This window comes from Scatophagus argus, chromosome 3 (genome assembly GCF_020382885.2).
Source record: "Scatophagus argus isolate fScaArg1 chromosome 3, fScaArg1.pri, whole genome shotgun sequence".
Taxonomy (NCBI): Eukaryota; Metazoa; Chordata; class Actinopteri; family Scatophagidae; genus Scatophagus; species Scatophagus argus.
In genome coordinates, this window is record NC_058495.1 from 17,061,187 (window position 1) to 17,079,253 (window position 18,067).

The 18,067-nt window shown below is 41.8% G+C and overlaps 1 protein-coding gene across 5 annotated transcripts in view; it reads left to right on the forward strand.

Moving 5' to 3' along the window:
• acap3b (ArfGAP with coiled-coil, ankyrin repeat and PH domains 3b) overlaps positions 1-18,067 on the forward strand; it is a 53,034-nt gene that overhangs the window by 6,105 nt on the left and 28,862 nt on the right. The gene's annotated exons all lie outside the window — the stretch shown is intronic.

Consider the following 18,067-nt stretch of genomic DNA (forward strand, 5'->3'; position numbering starts at 1 on the left):
CCTAATGCATCCACGTACGCAGGAGATGTGCTCTGAGAGAAAATGAAACGGCAGCACTGGCCGAGAATCCCTATCCTCTTACCCTCCATATATGGAGGTTCTCCATCCAGTTTAATGCTTTTTTCAGCCTTGTTTATTGTTATGCTAAAGACGACTTCAACAAAATCGCTCCGCTTGGCTGCTAAACCACTCAGTCCCATAACTTTCATCAGTGTTTACTGAAAAACACCAGAAAACGGTGAGCAAATCTCTTTCATTTGGCCTTTATCTTGAGGGATTTTCCCCTCAGAGCAATAGGTTTTCCTTTGAAGCTATAGGAAGGTCAAAGTATTTATTCATGCTCGACTTAGTCCCACACGTGTAGAGGATGTATTTATGTATTTATTTATCTTTAATGTCTCGATGGTGGGTCTAACAAATCAGTCCAAGTTCATGGTTTTACCATTGTGATATGCGGCATATGGACACATCTGACAGTGTGGCTGTGACTATTACATTTTTAGCAATTAACATAAAGAATTGAGTCATGGACATAGCAACAGCTTTAAAGCTCCTGCACATGTGCAGAAGACCTGCTGATAACACACTCTTGTATTATGGAATAAAAGCTCAGAGGTTTTGGGCTGCAGTAGAATGAGGAACAGGGAGACAGTGATACAGAAGACTGTTTTTAGTGAACTACTAATGATGGTGAGATTAGTTAGTCTACCCCCCACCCTCACCCCCACCCCAAAAGGGGAAGCAGCCATTTAACCACCAATTGACCTTTCAAACTCTGATAACTGACCCATGTGACAGATAGACAATGTAGAGCCTAGGGCCTCGTAATGATATCTGACACTCCCCATCAGTTCAGATAAATATTTTAGTTCCCTCTGTGTGAGTAAAGGTAGAGGCCAGGGTGGAACATTCCGACTGTGAACTGCAGGAAACTCGTCTTTCATGTCAGAGGCATGAAAAATTGTGGTTACTTCAAAGGAGCTGTGGCCGTGAAGATGTGGCGTTAGTGGCCAGGAGTATCAGGGTTACCAGATCTGATCCTACTAGCACTCCAGCATCTATTTGAAATTCACCGTTGAAAGCAGATCAGTTGAACCAAGAGGGCAGCCCCACCCCTGATGTTTTGGAAGCATGTGTGCCTGTAATTGATGCCCCTAGATGATGTCAGATTAAATGAGCGTGTTACCTCAGTAAATTAGAGTCATGTTGCATTACAAATGACCTAAAGAGGTAGGAGGAAGGAGGAAGGAGGAAAGACAGTCGAACACAGTAGCTGCAAATGTTGAGTTCAAAGATCTAAACAAAAAAGGTAATTGAGAGTTTTTGACAACCCCAGAGCTTACAGACTGCATATTTGCCCACACAGCATCTTGTGTGGCTGCTGTTTGCTTCTCTGCTTACAAATCTGCTATTTCTGCTTGCTTGCCTGCGTGCCTATCAAATGAGATTGATTAAATATTTCCCGAAACAAGATAAACAAGATCTGATGGCTTAATCGAGAGCGATCGTTCATACAGACGTCCAGTTCACGTGTCAAAAGAATGACAGTAAAAACCCACATTTAGGGAAATCTTCAAGCTCTGCCTGAATCTAAAGCATCACTTTAAAGCAGGTGTGTCACTGTGGTCCTCCTGTCTCTGATGACTGATTGAACAGGATCTACAATACATCAAGAAGGCTTAACTGGGATCTGTTTCCTCAGAACCCATCCACCCACTATTGGATACACATACCTTCTACTTGCTTTACCCTTGTAAGTGCACCAGTAACACTCAGTTAAAATTAATTCAACTGAACCAATACGTGATTATTCATACATACATGATTTTTTTAACATTCATGTATGCTGAGTACATCTTTAGCAGGTAGTGGTGGCTTTGAGTGCAGTAACTGGAGCCTATATGTGGTTTTCGCTGTCCTTATCTGGTTTGCATTTGTGTTACACGTGCGTGCATGTATGTGTAAGTGTGCCTGCTGGCTAGCATGTAGGCTAATCGCATTTTCATATTCCTGTCTCTGCCTGCTTGTCAGGCATGCAGCAGTTTGACATGTTCACGAGGGAACATCAGTCCAGCACGTGGACACTTCCACTGAATCCACGGTGCAGCAGATTTTCTGCCGCTCTGCTGCACGTGCTGCCGGGGGACTTAGTGTGGGACCCATATATAAAATAGGATTATCAGTAACCACACTCTCTGATTAAATCAACTGGATAGCCTACACACCCTATTAAAGCTTACACACTATCAGCCTCTTACCCAGAGCACATAAATACAATTTCCCGTCCTATTCAGCAGTAGTGCACAGGATAATGTAGAACTGCAGAAATTGGTTTGACACAGTTTATGTCTGATTGCGTTTAGTTTAGTTGCATTCGCCATAAATTTACGGTTTTATCCCTAACATCAATCTAAATAAAGAGGTTCCAGCGAGGATTTTCAGTCGATGCCGACCACTGATCACCAATGAAATGTTTCTTTATTATCATCTATACCTGTTAGTTGTAGGTGACATAATAAAAACTGCATTACCTGTAAACTGTAAAAAAAAGCACATAGCTGAAGACGTCCCAGTCTTTGTATAGAGATATGTGTGCCCTGAAGCCACTGCTACACCTTTTGGTTGGTTAGCCAAACACACTGGAGGACTCTGCGGCTCACTTGCTGCAGCTAACAGCTAACTATGAAGTTGTTTTTGCTTAGTAAATTGTCCCATTATCTCAATAAAAAAATTACTACTGTATGTAGCTAGTAAGCAAGACATGCTAACATTCACACCTTGTGTTATAGCAGAAAGAAGAAACATATAATTCATTCCTTACTCTTTGCTGTTGTATTTTTGGCTTTGTAAAGCCTAAAAGAAGACACCAACCTCCAAACTTTTTATCCAGTATTTCAGCAGTTAGAGAAGTCTAAAGCTTGACAGACCTGCAATGTCTAGTTATTTGCTAAGCTATGACTGAACAGTTGCATTTCAGGGGAGAGATTTAATGGCCATTTAATGGTAACAACTGTAATTCCTCTGTCTCTGGTCTCGGTTTTCCAGTTATGGAGCGATGATTGATGTTTAGGTAGACTAGGGTAATAGGCACTTAATTAAAGCCCACCAATTAAAGTAATGACTGCTCCTATAAAGACATTACCGTCATGAGCAGCAGCACAGACTCTGAAAAGTAAGCTTCAGTTTTTGTGCCTCGCAATGCTCGCCAGCCATTCTAACTCAAATCAGGGACATCAGACAATATGAAAAGGATTCTGTTTATTTTTATATATATATTTTTTTTTTGAAATGGCTTCATATAAAACATTGGAAAACAACTCAGCTACAAGGTCAGGCTGGTCCTAACTTTAACCATCAGGGCTCAGAAAAAATTTGATTTCTCCCATGAGCAACAACAGTGAAAAATGTGGCACAAATTGAACCTTCTCACAGCCCTCACTGCAATCATTCATCCCCACTGAGATCAGGATTTGCTGGGGAGTTAGAATCCTGCCAAGGCCTGTTGAAACTAGAATCAAAACTATTAAGTAAATTGCCTGCATCTTGTTCCTGGGCTGCTTTCTTCATCTTGGCACCACATAGTATTTTCTCAGTAAGAAACGTTTGTCTATTCTTGGGTGTCCTGCCCAGTTAAAACACTTCTTTTGTCTTCGACATACTGCATATTTTAAGGCTGTTACATTTTCAAAACCCTGTTTGCTGGTTTGGCGTGCTACAGCAGTTATACGTTTTGTCCTTAAAATTGACTGACAAACAAGCAGACTGGCTTTTGGTTGAGGTGTTCGACTTTAAGTGCTCAAAATGAAAGCCATGTCTGAACTGCGAGCCCCAAAAATTGCCGTGGAGAGTTGACTCCCCAGGAAGTCGTTAACTCCCACTGGAAGGAAACAAGCGGGACCAGCCAGCGTGGAATATGTGGAATGTGGCCAGACTTCAGTGCTGACAACAACACATTCATGGATAAATCTTTCAGGACATTAGGGCATGTATGCACACATGCATAAACATTTAGCAGCATGTGTGTGTTTGCACATACAGTTCTCATGTTAAAGAGGGTTGTTATGGAGCATATGGTACCACAGTGTGACATAACCATTTATATGGTCGTATTCGGAAGGGTGAGGAGGTCAGTCATCCAGTGGTTTCTCAGAAAGTCCAAGAGGAGAGAATGTGGTGTCTCCAAAGGGCTTGATGGACTTTTTATGCAAAAGTTTGCTGTTCTTTGTACAGCAGAGTACAGTGAAAGATCAGTAACTAACTTCTCATCCCAAAGCATTTCTTGGTAACTAAACTAAACTAAATATCAACTGCAGTCCCCAGTGTTTACGTCCTGTGACTCAGTTTCATTCATTCATTTCAGGTCATTTCACTCACACATGCACTCATTCTTGTGTTGTTTATCTGTTTATCAGTCACAGTCATAGTTGGTCAAAGAAATCCCAGCCTCTGATGCTGGTATGACTAACAGTTGTGTTCTTTTAAAAGGAGACATTTAGCCACAAGTGGATGTTTGTTATCCTCACACAGTGTGGAAATTATGTGGTGTCACTGAGCCCTGCTTGCCTTCAGAAACGGCCCAACTGGTTCAACCAACAGGACAGGAAAAGATAAAGAGTGAGAGGTCTTTTGTCAGCTTCCGTCAACCCGTTTAGGTTTATTCTTAGCGATTCTGTCTGTCACTGCAGCACTTGCACACATTTGTCTCCCTTTTTTTTTCTTTTGACATCTGTCCTACAGGTCCTGTTCTCGCCCTTTTACCTCCTCCTCCTCCTCCTCTCTCTTTTCTTCTTCTGCCCATTATTTTTCATGTGGATGTGGGGTGTTTATGAATCACAGCATAGACTAAGGACACAGGATTTAAGACATGGTGTGAAGAAGGATTATGTTCTCCATAGTTACTGTAGTGTGTTGGTGCTTGCTAACTTGGCCTGATCTTTTTTACATTCATACACTGAATGTGTCACGAGTTACATTGTGGGCTGGACAAACATCCCAGCAGCAAAGCATGAATGAAAACACACACATTGCTGCTAACAGTCCCATTAAATTAGTACAAAAAGATAGACTCCAGGAGAGGAAGTGGACAGCTGTGGTGTCAAATGGCAGGCGTTGCTTGGACACAGCTTCCCAAAGGTGACAAATGAAATAGTCACGCGATTCAATCTGGCTCATTGCTGTCTCATGCAAGCTAGGAGGAGAAATGAAGTTTGTGTGTGTGTGTGTGTGTGTGCATGTTGACTCTCACTCTCACATCTGGGATCCAGTTGAGCAGCTGGTTCAGATTTGGCCTGACTTTCTCTGCCTTTGTTTTATTTCTTCTCTTTTAGTTTTGTGCACTGTAGTTTTCCTTTGAATCCAATTATTATTTTCCGCGAGTTGCTTTTTTCTTCCTGTTTACTCGTGAGCCTTCTTTGACTCTTTCATACTCTCCCTCTCATCCTCCACCCACGTTCCTGTTGCCCCGGGTAGTATGTGACGCTGTGTGGAGGAAGCTGAACAGGTTTGCGTCAGAATTTTGGACCACTGTCTTTGAGTTCCGGTGTCTTTAGTAAACACCCATTTGTTTAAGCTTATTTTATTTGTTTGATCTCCTGTGTTGTTCCTTTGTAATCTCAGCTACAGTGTGTTGAGACTTTTTTTTTTTTTACTTACTGACCATTTCCTTGTAGGTTGTTGACACAGGCTCACTGCGCCTTTGGCAGCTCACCAGTCCTGATCCTCACTGAATCCAAACACCCCTGCAGTGCTGAAACCACAAGTGTGACTGACAAGCCAATCTCCTACAAAGACATGAGGAGACACGGGAACACTGATTGCGCTCTTAAAAACTGTTGGATTCCCTTTTCACATTCCTCGTCCTTACATTATTCAGCCTGCATCCTCGCCTCAGATCTCTGCGGAATTCCTTGTAACCAAATGAAAACATTCCCATCTGCTGTGTCAGCAGTCCCACACTTTCTTGGGATCCATCATTCTCGCCCCCACAAAGTCACACACACACACACACACGCATGCACTCTTTCACATGGGGAGTGCTTCCTTCCATTTGTTCAATGGATTGCCCATTGCATACAAGTGGAAAAATCAGAACAGCTGAAGCAAAAGTCACAGGCTGATAATAAACAATGTGTCCTGGAGCAGAAAGGAAGGATGTTCGATATACCATCTCTTTAGTATGTGGGTGTAGAATCATGGTGGGAATTACAGTGTGTGTGTGTGTGTGTGTGTGTGAATATGTCACTGTGGAGTAGACAGATGCTAACTGAACAGGGAGGTTCAAGAGAAATGTTGGCCATAGAGAAACCTCAACTGTGCATGAAACAAGCATAACTATACTGCACATTGCGATTTACTTTGGACAAGGAGGCAGCGACACGCATCATGACAAGAGCCTTGTGTTTCCACACTGTCCACAGAAACAATTTATGTCAAACAGAGGAGGCATAGTTAATTTAAATATAACTTTCCAAAAATGGCACAGGACTATAACAACTGTCCTTATCGTGCTTACTTTGTGTTGAAGCACAAATCAAGTCAGTGCAGCTACTTAGAAGTTAAGTTTTTAACATGCGCATGCAGCTTTTTTGCCACTTTGTTACTCCCTTATAGTCAAATGTGGAACAATCTGAATGTAGAAGAGCAGTTGGTATGATAATCAGCTGAGCACGTAAACAACAAGGCCTGATAGTGAACAGCGATGACATGATGTGCCATGACTAATCATTTCCAAGGCTTAGTCAGTTAATAAAATAAGTTGTGTGGTCTTCTTGCATTTATTTGTTGCTGCGTGGAGGTTTTTTTTTTTTTAGATGCATTTGAAATAAATGACTTTTATAACAGTAACATCTCATCTCATAATGCAAAGAAAGGTTTCTAGAAAAGATTGTGTTAATTATTATTTTGTATTAATTACAGGGAAAGTTCAAGAGATTCATTACAAATAATTTCTATTATGAGGATTTTTTTTTTTTGAGCAGGTCTACTGAACATTCAAAAACATAACATTTTTTGATTTATTAGTTTTACTGATATTAAGATTTTAGCAGGAAACCCCTCCAAAGTTTAACAACTGCTTATAAACTCAGTACAATTACGTAAACTCAACTCAATCTCCTGACCACATATCATTAGCACATAGTTCTTGTCAGGAAAGCTCTTACAAATTCACAAGGAAGTGTAAGCTTTTACATTTACTGTTGTTCAGATTCCTTATTCAATGAAATCATCCCAGACCTCCCTTTATAAGCTAAACCAGGATACAATGTGTGTACAGTACACATGCGACTGAAACGGCATACATGTTCCAGACCCCAGCCCTCTGTCCTGCATGCTCTGTTTCTTTAGCTGTCTCGGTGAATGGGGGGGGATTTGCGTAAGACCACCCGTTGTGTTAATGTAAACCCATCTCTTCATTCTTTCAAAACCCGTGACCCTTCTCTGTACTTTCTGTCCGGTCTCTCTCTTTTCTCCCATCCAACCAGTATTACAAGTGCATGTAGCCATTACTTCATATGCAAGCCATGTTACATGTTGTAACATGTAAGTCACCGTGGTCTTGTAATGAACAACGCTGGTATTGTGACTCAGGAAGGCTCTGCTTTGGAGTGAGTGTTATGCCAAATCAGGCCAACAGAAATTGGACAATCAAATTTATAAAAGGGAGTGGAACTCAACATATCATCCTTGTGTTCATTGGGTGTATAAATGTTATCCCAGACTAATTTTGTCTGGTCTGTCAGCTGAGGTTGCCAGGTTATCTGTCTATGTGGCCTCTTCAGCAGATTCCATTTGCTTTCTTACATGACGCACATACACTCAAAGATAAGGGTCTGTTTGTTTGTTGAGTGACTTATTGAACAGCCATTCATTGAAAGCGTTCGGGTCTGTGTGACGTTTAAGAATGTGCTGACATTCATTATGAATTTTTTTTTTTTTAGCCTGCAGTACAAAATCAGGGACTGTGTCGTGTTTTTGGTGTTTTTACATTTGGAGTTGTCACATCAAGGATGCAACAGGCTTTTAGTTTCACTCTTAAATTGTTTGACTTGATGTTTTGTCAGAGGGCTGGTGCCTATCCCAGCATGCACTGGATGAAACGCAGCGTACATCACGGTCAACAGTCTGTCAGAGTGATAACACACATAAAGACAAAGACATTCACACGTTTGAGCTGTGGGACAAAACTGTTCTTTCACACCCATACAGGCCTACATGAAGGCTGTGTAGCTGGAGTAGTGAGTAAAACTTTCAGCTTCATGTTCAGTAACGCTTGTGTGATGATGCTCTGATGGTAACATTAAAGCGTTAACTGAGGAACAGATTTGCACTTTAAAATGTTTGTTTGCCTACATGACAGAACTACAAACTTAATGTCTTAGAAATTAAGTTACAGGCATGACACATAAAAATATGAATCTACATTGATTAACCAAAGTTCTTGAGATATCGAGAGTCGAGAGTCCTTTACGTGCAAGTACAGTATATCAGTGTACCAAGGATAAACCCAAACCAGACCTCAGTTTACTTTGTGGCCAAGTTCTGATCAAATTGCGTGAGCCAGATGTACATGATCAACTAATTACTTAATGTCAACCAGACATCTAAAACGCGCCTCTTCCTGAGCGTTTGGCAATGATAGACCACTATTAGACGGATAAAAGTGTAAATCGGTGGTTGTTTCCTCTTTGGCGGATCTGACTGTCATGTCAGCAGGATGCTTATTCCACTGGTGTTTGGTCAGTGCTGCCAAAGATAACAGAAGGGCTTCTTTCTTCTGGTACACAGCTGGATCAAGGCAGCATCTCCTCTCTGTCCCATGCTCACCCAGAGCCATAAATAGACTCCTCAGCCTAGAACATATATCTTTAGTTGTGCCACTGTAGGTTAGTGTGGGAAGAGCAGGAAGAGGGAGATAATCAAATATTAAAACACATACGGTCAAACCACTTCACCTGTTTCTATACCAAGCCGTGACCTTTTCAGTGAGACAAACACAAAGCTCTCATTTAGAGGACTTCTGAGATGCATTAAGAGGAAAGTTTGATTTCAAAGACAGTTTATAAACCTATTAGTCACACACCACAGACTTGAATTGGAAAGTGAAAAATGTCACCTCCTCACAGTATCAAGCATTACAATCCCATAGTAAAATTTTAGGTGCTTTTCATCCCATTAAGTCTAATGTATTTCAGCGTTTAATTTAAAGGAAATCTCAGAATTAGCTCTCATTTTGTGACAGATTCAAAACATAAGCAGTCGATACAGTCTCTCCTGTCTACTGTCAAATAAAATCAAAACACACACACAAAAAAAACAATACATACAAGGTGGAATCATCCCTACAAGACAATTTCAGAAAGTCGTTAAAGTTAAACAGACTGCCGGCAGAACAAACCAGATGTCCGGCAGCCATCACACTGGATCAGATTTTTGACTTTGACTGGTCTGACAAGAACAGTATACAGTTTATACAGTATATATGTTTGCATTGGCTTATGTATACTGTGTAGTGTGTGTGTGTGGACATGTAGTCATGTAGGATCGGGCAAGTAATGTTTATTGTTATGGTCAGGTGGTGGTTAATCCTCCAGGAAATGAATGTAAGTCTATGCAATGTCCCCAAAAGTGATGGAAACACGACTCTGTGTATGTGTGTGTGTGTGTGTGTGTTTCAGGGCTGAGACAAAAGACAGGCCTTATCTGTGCCAGACATTCTTTAAGAAATAAGTCATGCTCTGTCCTGAGTTAATAAGAACGGCGTCTCCTTGTGCAAAGCACTGCTTACATTTAGCTCACCTGTAATCAGTATCAGTCCATCAATATCTGTATTATCTTCCCTTCAGTCATGTGTCAGTGTTTGACAAACTAGTTGGGAACAAGTGCTGGTGACTCTTGAGTTTCCCTTGACAGGTGTATGAAGTAGAGCTTCTACTTCCTGTATGTTTGGTAGCACAAGTCTTAACAGGTGCTCTGCACAGGTGGCTCGGATCCAAATGCTTGTATATTTTGATCAGTGCGTCAATTTTGCGGCTGGCCACTGTTGTTGTCAGTTAACCTCATGCTAACATATTACTGCATTACATCATCAAAAGGCAGATTTGATGGAAAGAAAGAGCTGAAATATCCTGAAGGGTAACATGCACTTTCTTTCTGACTTGAGTTTCTCTTTCTGGCTTTCAGCTCGTGTTGTGTGGGGGTTGTGATGCATAGCTGGATTAGTCACTGGCATTACAACATTGAAAAACTGATCTTTTGGAAGTTTGCAACAGAAGGTTACAGTGAAAAATCACCCCCCCCTTTTCTTTTTGGTTTGGATGCATTTGTGTGTTTGTGTCCCTGCGTACAATATATCTCATGAATGGGGAGAACTGATTGCTCTAATGTGAGGAGACAGCTGAATACAAATACTAAAGACACAGTAACCTTGGTTCATGGCTCATCTTTTACATGAGCCAAAGACATGCTGGACCACTATAAACTGATACTGTTCCTCTGTCGGTCTTTGTAGCCCAGCTGAACTGTTCTTGTTCTGTGTGTACAATAGCCAGTGGGGAGCTGCTGGATCCACTGTATATACAGCTTCTTGTGTCTGTCTGAGGAAAGAAAGTCTTGCTGAGACATACTTGTGTTTATCACACTTGACTTGCATTGATTCCCACCCAGAGTAACCCGCAGATGTGGTGTAAATATTTAGCCGTGGTCTTAATACAGTTCCTAAGATACTATGCAGTTCTTTGCTGCCTGTCCCCACTGCTTTCTGGAGAGGATAATGTGTTGTTTCCTTTCTATCCGCTGCAGCCAGTATCTGTCTTCCACTGTGACTCCATCACTGCACTCCACTCCACTGTCTCACCCCTCATAGTCAGCTGGCTGTTGATGGGATGGATGCAAATAGAACAGAAGCAAAAGACACATGGGGTCTTCTTCCTCCCCTGCATTTCTCAAGCAGGCCTGTTCTGTGTGCGTGTCGACTTCTGCTTATACCCCACTGGGGGGACAGCGGAGGTTAAAGAGGTCAGAGTCTGGGATGCGCTCGGAGTCCCACTTTCATGCCGTCCTTTTTGGCTTCCTGCTGCTTTCAGTGTCCATTGCAACTTTCTTTTTGTAATATTTGAAACTTGTTAGGATATGACAGGTAGTGGTCTGAAGTGCCTGTCATTAACTTGTCATTGCATTTTTTCTTTCAGTCCTTTCTACTGTGTTTTAAAAACCATCTGCCAACATGAGGGGACTGAATCGTGGCCAAATCACTGCATCCTCACAGCAAGAGAATTGAGCCCAACATGTCAAACCATGAATAACATTAAGAGGTTTTTTTGTTGTTGTTATGATGATCAGAATGATGAAAGGTGAAGATGTGCTCAAATCTTCTACCACTTTACTGCACAGCAGGGATAAGCACAGGATCAGCAGGACGGAAGAGACAGCTGTGTGCGTGTGTGTGTGTGTGTGTGTGTGTGTTTAGATACACATAGGTATACATCACGGGTTTGTAACTTCATGACCCTCTGTTTCTTTCTCCCACACAGGTTTAAGACTCCCTGGCAACAGAACAATTACGGTCACTCAATGATGATGTAACTCACTGCATTTCTTCCAAGTCAGCAGAGTGGCTTCCTGTGGAAAACAGTCGCTGAGTTTTCCCTGTTTCACTCTCAGACCTTCTCTCTTGGCGAGAGAGGGTAGAAAACGTTGTACTTTCCAAGAAAAAGCAGTTCCACCTGGCATGAGCTGAGGTTACAATACGTTAGAGAGAAATAGTTTCTGTCTGCTTCAAACATACTTCCTGTTGGCCTGTGCACGGAATGTACTCTGGAATGGTATAATAGCTTTGCCAGACTCCTCTACAAGAAATATTTATAAATGCGTTTTGTTTATAGGGAGTGGTGTGTGAAACGGCTGCTCATTAGAAATGATAACACAGGCATCACATTCAATCTAATATTTCTGTTTTTAAGTGAGGCCAGCAGGCAGGTGGTCTGGCAGCTGCTGGGAAGAAGAGAGAAACTGAATCCACCCCCTAATGGTGTGTTTGTGGTGATGCTTTGTCAAATTATATAGCTGCACGGACAAATGTGTTGCCACTGTTATCCATTATCCTCCTCTGCTCATAAGATCCTGTTACACTGGAACTCAATCAAATATCTCTGACCAGTGCTGCGCCCCCCGACCGCCAGTTTGAAACAGGAAATCACCAGTATGGCTCTTCTTTACAAGTCAAAATAGTCAAATTTCTAATCTAACTTAAATTAAAGTAGTTTGAAGCACAGGACAGGAATAATATTCTATAGTTCAGTGTTTACAGCACAAGTTTAGCATAAATAGACTTCTTTGCTGTGTACAGATGGAAAAGTATTTACGCACCAACATAACTTCCATCACTCCCAAACAGAGCTGGAGCCAGTTAATACCCGTGCCTACTTGATGCAGGAATAAATGCCGATTGTACCCTTTTCCACTGCCGACCAAAGCCAGATGTTAGTGGGTGTTAGTGGGTTTTTTGTCCAGTGTGAAGGGGTTATAATGAAGAGGCAGTTTCTTATTCCTTTAATCTAAACACAAACCAGAAGAATACAAGCAACACTTGGTGGTTTTATGGGGTTATATGCAGGGTTATTTCTTGCAGCAACTTGGATCTCTTGGATAAGTAGTGAGCTTTAGAGGTGTTGGTAGGCCAATTTCTATGTTAAGCTGATCTAACTGCCTGCTGGCTTTAGGTATTTACCATAAATATATAAAGGTGGTATAAAAGTTTTCATCTAACTCAAAGCAAGCAAGTGTATTTATTTATCTGTTTATTGTATGAATATTCCTCTCAAGTAAGTTTGACTTCAAGGAACAAAACATGCCCAAATGGCTGCTGCAGTTGTGATGAGCCAGGCACACGAGTAATGGTCTTCCTGTTTGTCTGCATCATGTTTGGTTTCTTTGTCTCATCAGCCATCGGTGCAGTTAAATCTTTTTTCAGGGAATGAGTGTGATGTTTGTTGTGTGTTTGGAGGCGGGTTTAAGGGGAAGCAGTGAAGGCGTCTTTGTTAGCCACACATAAGATACTAGTGTTTGGCTTGGCTTGTTATTTGGTATGAAAAGGCAGTTTGTTTGGGCGAAGTGTGTGTGTTTTGTGAGAGGATCATTTACTGGAGGCTCTTTTAATTGAGCCTGCTGCACACGTGCATGTGTTAGCAATGGTGCGGAGACATGAATCAAGTTATGTTTTGGTAAATGTATAACTGAACAGCTTCAAATGTTTGAACACTTCCTGCCAACCTGGCAACAACCAAGTCCTTGTAGACACATCAATATACACATTAATATATGTTCAACTAAGCATTTGTAGTTTTCTTTCTTTCTGTCCTCCTTTCTCTCTCTTTCTCTCTCTAAAACACACATAAAAATACACTATCCTCAGCTCCTTGCTGGCATCTAATGAAGGAGAGTTACAGACAGACAGCAGGCAGACAGACGGCCGAGACATCGTCAGACGGACAGACGGAGGCGGGCACAAATGAAACAAAGAGAGTTGGGGGAATAGAGGTTTTCTGGGAGGGGCAGAGGGACAACATTAGAGCAGACAACTGAGATGATTTCAGAATATGATGTTAAAGTCTCTGTCTTGTTAAAGAGAACCATTTGACAATGCAGAAACTCAGTGTAAAATCTGCAAATGTTTGTTTAAGATGACCAAAACTGGCTTTGATACAAGTGAGCGTGGTTTAGGATGTAAGAACAAAGAAATGAAAGATGGGCTGTTACTGTCCCCACCCCAAAAACCACCTGTGTCTGCTGAGACAAAGCAATGATCTACTCTATGATCCATCCTAACGAGACATGTGATCGATGACCTTAAAAACCGCAATTTTAGATTTCCGATGTAGGATTAGTGTTTTTTTCAAAAAGTGATTGGATGCAGAATCATGGGAAGTGAATGCAGGTGGTTAATATCAATGCAAATATCACTTTGTTCAAGGTAAAAAAAAAAATATCTGTATTATTCAATGCAAGGAAAAGGATTTACTTGGACATAACTTTCCGAGCTGTACAGCAGAAAGAACGAAGTGCTTTGCAACGAGTATGACTGATCACTAAGCCTTTGTAGCGTTTCAGGATCAGTATGCTACTCAAGGGCACTGCAGATGAGCCGCGGTCCGCACTACAGCCACCACCTTCAACACAGTGTAAACACGCCAGCCTGTCTGTGACAAACACTGTATCAGCAAGTGGTCGTGTTCTGGCTGATTTCCTCCCAGCAAAAGAAGAAGAAAACGCATCAGTGGAAAAGCAGGGAGCTGGTAAGACTGAGAGTGTGAGATGTACAGGGACAGACACATCAGACAAAGAGGAAATTGGTCAGTAAAAAAAAGCGTGAGTAATGCTGATGCCTGTTGCCATGGTGATTGGGGTCAATGAATGGTTGCCATGGAGCTCCCCACTTGGAATTCTGGGAAGGGGATATTTTGGTATTTGTGTGTGTGTGGGTGGGTGGAGATGATGAAAGCGTTTATATATATTATAAATGAGAATGTACAGTTTGTATCTGTGTGTGTGTGTGTGTGTGTGTGTGTGTGTGTGTACATACAAAACAGACAGCTTAAACAGACACACACAGACACTTTTCTTTTGAAAATCAAAAGAATTACAACTTCGGTCAGTCTACTCTAGAGCATCTTTTTATTATCAAAATGCAAAGCAGATTAAGTCTGGTTTTAGTGTTTTATATCGATAATATTTTTTTAGGTTAGAAAATTGAGTAAAATTTAAGAATGAAACCTGAATGATAAACAAAACCTATTTGTTTTGAGTCTGCAATCTCTTTTTTGAACTTTTTGGTTAGTGATATCCTTAAAACAGTCTGTCATGGTGAATATGACTTCATTGTGATATATCACGATATTATACATTTTCTCGAAAATCCACTGTGAAACTGAAAATGCTATGAATATCCTGGCAAGGATGTGTTTTTGGTTAATCCAATGAGAAATGACAAATCAGATTACACTGTTGCTAAAACACAACACCCAATATTCCAAATATTCCTGCTTGTTGCTTACTGATACAACCTCATATGACAAACTGATATGTAAATGTTCCTGTCACGCACCACTGTGGCTGCATCTGCCACATCTGACATGTCTGCTCTCATTGATGTGGTGGTTTATCAGCCTGTGAGGGCCAGCAGTCATTAGGCACGCATGCATGTGTATCTAAAAACCTAAAGTTGTTGTTACTACAGTAAAACACGCATCATGTAACTTAATCCATGGTTGTCTTCTTTGAGACATGACCATGTTGTTTTAGATAAATGTTCCAGCTCTCAGCAAAAAAACACAGAGCAGCAAGCGCCCCACGGCTGAGTCATCCTGTCTGTTTAGCAGTTTTGTTTGACTGGAGCTAAGTTTGGCAGATTTACACATAGTTTTGGCTTGTGTTTGAGTAGAGTTTTCTAACGAAACCTTTTATTTATCAGGTTTGTGGGTCTGTGTGTGTTTGTATGTGTGTGTGTCTGTGTCATCTGTCATATTCTGCCTCTGAATCATTTGTTTGCTTTAGTTTATCTCTGAGTGTGTGTATGTGTGTGCGCGCACGCTCGATCTGTCATAACCAACATCTCATTCAGTTGTTTACTTACAATTAACTGAATGTGTGTGTGTGTGTGACAGAGAGAGAGAGAGAGCGAGTGGATTTGCTTTCCATGTACCTGATGTCAGTAGAAAATGAGGTCATTGCCCCTCACAGCCCGACTTGCTGAGTCAGATGACAAATAATGCAAAATAATAATAATAACAAAGTATGCTTGCACGCAACAGCCAAAATGCAAATCTGTCACACCATACACACTCTTCCCTTGTATGAAAGCGATGAGATGCTGCATTTTCTTTGGTTTCGTTTCTGAGGCAGATGTTTTCCAGTTTCATTTGCTACAGTTGCTGCAGACCCCTTGTTGAACACAGTTGACTCCACATAGTCAAATGTTTGTTTTACTCAAGGCACACAATGTCTAACAGACATGTATCTTGTCATTTCCAGTGAATATCTTTGCTAACGTCTAGTTGCATGTGACTGTTTTAGCCACTGGGTTCAGGCTTGTCTGGTATCAGAGGATTTGTTGTTCCCTCTGCTGCTGCTCCCCTGGTCCTTGAAGAGATGCTGATGTGGATGTGATGCCATGTGACACATCGAGTCTGGAAGACATGGAGGGGCTCATGGGCTGAAATTGTGTGTGTGTGTGTGCGTGTGTGTGCATTTGGCTCTCGTGTGAAGAGATGCGACAGGATAGCCACGCAAGTTTCATGCTAGAGTACCCACACGGTGTGGGGGGACAAGAATAGACTCTGCACGCTGATGTGGGCGGTTGTTGGGGCTGATGGGAGTGCACGTGGAGCTTGTGCATGTGAGTTTCCCCTCCCCCTCCTCCTCACTGGTGATGTCAGACCGTGTACAGTACGGCACCACAGGCAGCGAGTGTGAGCCCATCCCCCCCTCTGGACTGAGCTGCATCATCATCATCATCATCATCTTCATCGTCATGAGTGGAGCAGCTTTGGGGTGTTCCTCCAGTGAACACACACAGGAAGCAAGTTTCATTGAGACCAGATTTTGAAACACATACATCTTCTCCCTCGCAGCCCTTTTTCTCTCCATGCAGCTGTCGTGTCTTGTGGCATTAACCATAATCTACTAATCCCCCAACTCTCTAGTGCATTTAGTTGTAGGAAACACATTAACAGCTGAGATACTGTACGCTGCAGGGCGTATTGGAAAGGACAAATAAGGACAAACACACGCCGACAAGCTTACACACACACACACACACACACACATGGTCAAACACACACATTTGCTTACGTGTTGTTTTTGTTTTGCGTATTTAACCTTGCCAGAGCTGACAGCCTTCTTAGTGTATTGATCTTCAGAGGTCTGCATAATTTCCGATACACTTTGACACACACACACACACAACAATGCATGTCGAAAACAAACACTACGCGCATCCAACACAAAGCACTAATACCAGAAACTTCCTGTCGTGGACTCGCCTTGATTAGTAGGATGTCGGCTGCTCATGTGTTACATGTTGTCTGTGTATCCTTGTCAGTCACTGTTTATTGTGTGCTGCCCGAGACACGACACGCTTGTAATGAGCTTATCCTCTCGTTCGAACAGCTGTTTGACATTGAATGAACTTGGTTCATAGTGACGTAATGGAGAAGACGTCTGTGACGTCTTTTATCTGTCGTGTTGCGTTTCTAATCGACGTGCGGCGAAAGAGCAGAGACCGTAAAACAGTTTGGTGGATTACGCCGACATTTGGCAGCAACGCTCAAGAGCAAAAAGTTAGAAGGTCTCTGACCATTTATAGATCTCTTCTTCACTTTGAAATGGTGCAAATCAGCCTTCCATGCAAACCACACACACACACACACACACACACACACTCACATGTCTGCATGCTGCTTCACTTTGTATTGCAGTCTGTATAAACAGTGTGTTTTCTTGATGAGAGAAAATAAAGATTGTAGGACAGACCCAAGTCAAGAATTAGCTCAACACCTTCAAGAACTGTTAAAAAAGACAACAAAAAAAGGAATTATGGGAATGTTGTTTTCCAGAGCAGGTGCTGAAGCTGCAGACTGACATCTCAATCCACCACCACCCCTCACTGTTTAAACTAGGCAAGCAGGTGTTGTTGCTTAAGTGTTTATGTTACGGTCAACATCTTCTGGCACATGGGTCCATCATCTCCGACAAACTGAGGACTGGAGAGTGAGAAATAAATTTATATGTGTCCATTTCAGGAATTCTGCTTTTCTTTTCTAGATTTTTTGTTTAAGAGCTTTTTTTTGGTGTATGTAGGTCTTTGTGTCACAGGAAGAAGAAGTAGAATTTGACACACATACAAGGAGTTGCCATAACAACTGACCCTGTAAATGTGACTGTGTGTGTGTGTGTGTGTGTGTGTGTGTGTGTGTGTGTGCTTGCACACTAATGGAAAAAGACCCCTAAGGGAATTATGGTAAAGGCCTCCTGTCCACCCAAACCACCTGACACACACACACACACACACACAGAG